A 4,264-nucleotide genomic window follows, 5' to 3' on the forward strand; every position below is an offset into this window, starting at 1 on the left:
AGGATAGTGAGACTTCGTCTCATGCATTTGGGCTATGTTGTCAGGAGAGATCAGTCCCTGGAAAATGACATCATGTTTGGTAAAGTCGAGGGCCAGCAAAAAAGAGGAAGTAGTGCCTCAGCTAGATGACGGACAGTTTGGCCACAACAACGGGCTCAAACCAAAGAACGATTGTGAAGGTGGTGCGAGATTGGTCCGTGTTTCACTGTTGTACATAGGAACCGACTCAAGGCAGCTCACCGCTCAGCTTCAGGCTATGCTTGGGCTTAGGTGGTGCTAAATTGAGGGCCGAGTTTACTGTGCTCTATATTTATTTGGGGGCCCCACAGTAAAAGGGAGACAACTGCCAGGTGGGTTCTCTTGTTCTGGAAGCTCACCAGAGCCCAAGAGCTAAACCACATCATGCAGGCGCAGTTAGGCCATTTGTTCATATCTGTTGACAGGTCATTGACCAAAGCAAGTCACATGGCCACACCCAGCTTAATATGGTAGGGGAAGCTATTCCACCCACCGAGGGCGCTGTGCAGTCCTGTGGCGGAGAATGTAGGCACAATTCATTAGGAAGAAGTGACGAATCTGATCAAGCATTTGTAAGGCTTATGGAAGGGAACCAAAGAGGCTCTTATTCAAAATCAGTGGCCCTGAGAGATCTGTAGAGAGAGTTCAAGTCCTGAAGCCATTTTGCTACATCTCGTGTTTGGAGCCAAATTCATCCTGGACCTTCCCAGAGTCAGCAGCCAATAAATGCCCCATCCTCACTTCATTTTTGAGGAAGCTTCTTTGAATTGGGATCATGTCACCTGAAATCAAATGAATCTCCACACATACCCTCCTTTACAGTAGATTAGAGCACTCATTTCCTCTCACCATCAGCACTAACACATGCTGTTCTTTTTTGGGCATAGACACTCATATCTATGTAAGAGAGAACTTTATATCAAAGAGCAATCATACATTAAGAGAACATCCCTACCCAGTCCAGATCAAGTCCATAAATCCAATATTACCCCACATGTTGATACTTGTCCATAAATTCCAGATCAAGTCTATGGTCTTATATTAGCCCATATGTCTGATGCCAATCCATAAATTCCTCTTCAGACTCACACAGCACATGCAATGATGCGAATGCAGGAAGATCATAGGCCAGTCGGTAGAAAGTCTTGTGGATCCAGTGGTGGTGGAAGCATCTCAGCACTGGTGGGGATCTCTATGTGGCTCCTCCAGCTCCAGGGCTCTGGCTCCATCAGTGTAGCTCCATGTGGCTTGTCATCAGGAATGTCATGCAGAGAGTGTGGGTCTGCCCTGCAATGAGCTATTTATCTTCCTAGCACCTCCAAACGAGGTCATCAAGCTGCAACCTGATTGACAGGCTAAACTCCACCCCTTCACTCTTAATAGTCACAAGTTGACACCAGGTTATGTCACTACCACATCATTGTTGCAAAATTTCCAGGTAAATTTATTGATATTTCTGGTTAAAAAGCCCCAAGCATCGTTCTTGAATTAATTACCAGCAATGGTGAATGTTTTTCATCTACTATCTGGCTTTTGTATTTGTCTTTTGTGAACTGGATTTGGCAGCCTGGGAAATGTGATGGCTTTTCAGACTGGAATGGTGTTTGCAACAGGGACTCATTTCCCACATGTTTGGGCAAATACCTCTCCCACCACACACCTCCCGGAGGGCGGGGGGAGGGGCAAGGCTGTTTCTACCTCAATGTGACTGCTGTTTCCTGTTGAAAGGAGCACACAGTGACTTGTGTCACCTTTGCGAAGCAGCCCCAGTGAATGTTATTTTAAATTAGAGAGCGAAAGTAGGAAAAGGCAGAGGGTGACAAGACAGCTGTCACAAGAACCCCGGAAAGTGGCATCATAGTTCGCAATCTCACGGCAACAGCGCTTTGCAGGCGTAGTGCTTTCTTTTTTTGTAGGAAAAGTCAAATGCTTGCAAGATAATTTGCTTATTACAGAAACCTTGCATCTACGAGTCCAGCTAACTTTCAGGAGAAGGGAACCGCACAGAGAGGGAACACAAGTTAGGACGTGATGTTTTGTCAGGTAGAGACTTGAGATGCTCAAACCCCAAACCAAACTCAATGCCACCATGTCAGCGATCCTATAGGACAGGGCAGAACGGCCCCTGTGCGCTCCTGAGACTGGAAATACTAGTGGGAATCGTGTTCACAGACTGTAAATATTAATGGGCATGGGAGCTAGGGGTTTCAAATTGCTGGCTTTGCAACTAGCAGTCCAGGGCAGAATCTACCCTGCCACCAGGGCTCCTAGCTTGGGAATTTGGGTGGCTGGTCTCTAACTGAACGAGGCCTAGTGACACAGGGGTGACGTGCTAGGCTGCTATCTGAAAGATGGGTGGTTTGAACCCACCAGCGGCTCCAAGGGAGCAGGATGTGGCCGTCTGCCTCTGTGGAAATGAACAGCCTTGGCGACGATGGGGCTGTTGTACTCTGTCCAATGGGGCTGTGCTATGAACCGGAACCAACCCCACGGCAGTATGTTCAGTTGTAGTGTGTTTCTAGCTCTTACGGGAACTTAATCCCTTGGATCATATCCCAACACGTAACCACTACCCCACCAGGGCCCCTCCCTTGGATCCACGATCAACACGCACGGAAGCAGCAGGCATGAAATAAAAAATGTATTGCCGTGGGCAAATCTACTGCTCAAGATCTCGTTAAATGTTGAAAAGCAAGGGTGTTACTTCGAAGACGAAGATGAGCCTCACCTAAGCCAGGCTAGTTCCAATGGCGTCCTTGGCATGTGAAAGCTGGGTATTGAATAAGGAAGACTGGGGAAGAGCCGATGCCTTTGAACTATGGTGTTGGTGAAGAATATTGAAAGTGCTGGGGTCTGAATAAATAAATCGAACTTCGAAGAACGACAACCAGGATGCTCCTTCAAAGTGACGATGGCGAGACTTTGTCTTAAGTGCTTCGGACATGTTATCAGGAGAGACCAGTCCCTGCAAAAGGACATCATGCTGGCTAAGGTAGGAGGCGAGTGAAGAAGAGGTAAGTCCATCAGGGAGACGGGTTGACACAGAGGTTTCACCAGCGGGCTCAAACAGAACAAGGGTGAGGGGGGCTCAGACCGGGCAGTGTTCTCTTCAGACCCCTATCAACAGCTCTTCAGGCAGGCAGGAGCGTGGAGTGCCTTCCATCCTGACTCCTCAAGTGCTGTCCGTCATTCAGCAATGGTGGCATCACCTGGGAGCTTTGTAGAAATGGAGACTCTCAGCCTCGGGCCTGGATCCATGGACCAGAATCTGCTTCACGGACTTGCGAGCTTGAGAAACCTGGCTTCAAATCTGTCTCTTCCATTTACTGGCTTGAGGATCTGGGGCCGATTGTTTCACCTTCTCCGAGTTTCATATTGCTCATGTGCAAAATAGGAATGATTCTAGTAACCACTCCACGGGGATTCTGTGAAGATGAAATACACCAGCTTGCTAGTGCCACCGTCCCGTTTGTCGCGGTGGTGGCTTTGTATTGCTGTGATGCCAGAAGCTATGCCACTAGCATGTGAACTACCAGCAGGGTCATCCAGGTGGATGGGTCTCAACGGAGCTTCCAGACTAAGACAGACTTGCACGAGAATGTTGGCGATCCACGCCTGGTAATTAGCCAATGAAAAACCTTATGATCAATTGTAAATTCTTATTATTTTCAGTGTGGGGGTGAGGGGGAGGAAGTGAAAAAAGAGGAGCTGATACCAAGGGCGCAATAGAAAATAAATGTCTAAAAATGGGTGCATAAGCAAATGTGGTGAAGAAAGCTGATGGTGCCCGGCAACCAAACTATATAGCGTCTGGGGTCTTAAAGGCTTGAAGATAAACAAGCAGCCATCTAGCTGAGAAGCAACAAAGCCCACATGGAAGAAACACACTAGCCTGTGTGATCATGAGGTGTCAATGGGATCAGGTATCAGGCATAAAAGACCCAGAACAAAAAATCGTATTGATGGAGGGAGCAGAGTGGAGACCCAGAGCCCATCTGTAGGCAACTGGACATCCCATTACAGAAAAGTCACAAGGAAGAGACAGCCAGTCAGGGTGCAATATACCACCAATGAAACATACAACTTTCCTCTAGCTCTTTAATGCTTCCTGCTCCCCACTATCGTGACCCTAATTCTACTGTACAAATCCGGCTAGACCAGAGCATGTACACTGGTACAGATAAGAGCTGGAAACACAGGGAATCCAGGACAGATAACCCCCTCAGGAACATTAATGAGAGAAGCG

Source organism: Echinops telfairi, unplaced genomic scaffold, assembly GCF_000313985.2.
Source record: "Echinops telfairi isolate 266 unplaced genomic scaffold, ASM31398v2 ScPeMD7_30;HRSCAF=105, whole genome shotgun sequence".
NCBI lineage: Eukaryota > Metazoa > Chordata > Mammalia > Afrosoricida > Tenrecidae > Echinops > Echinops telfairi.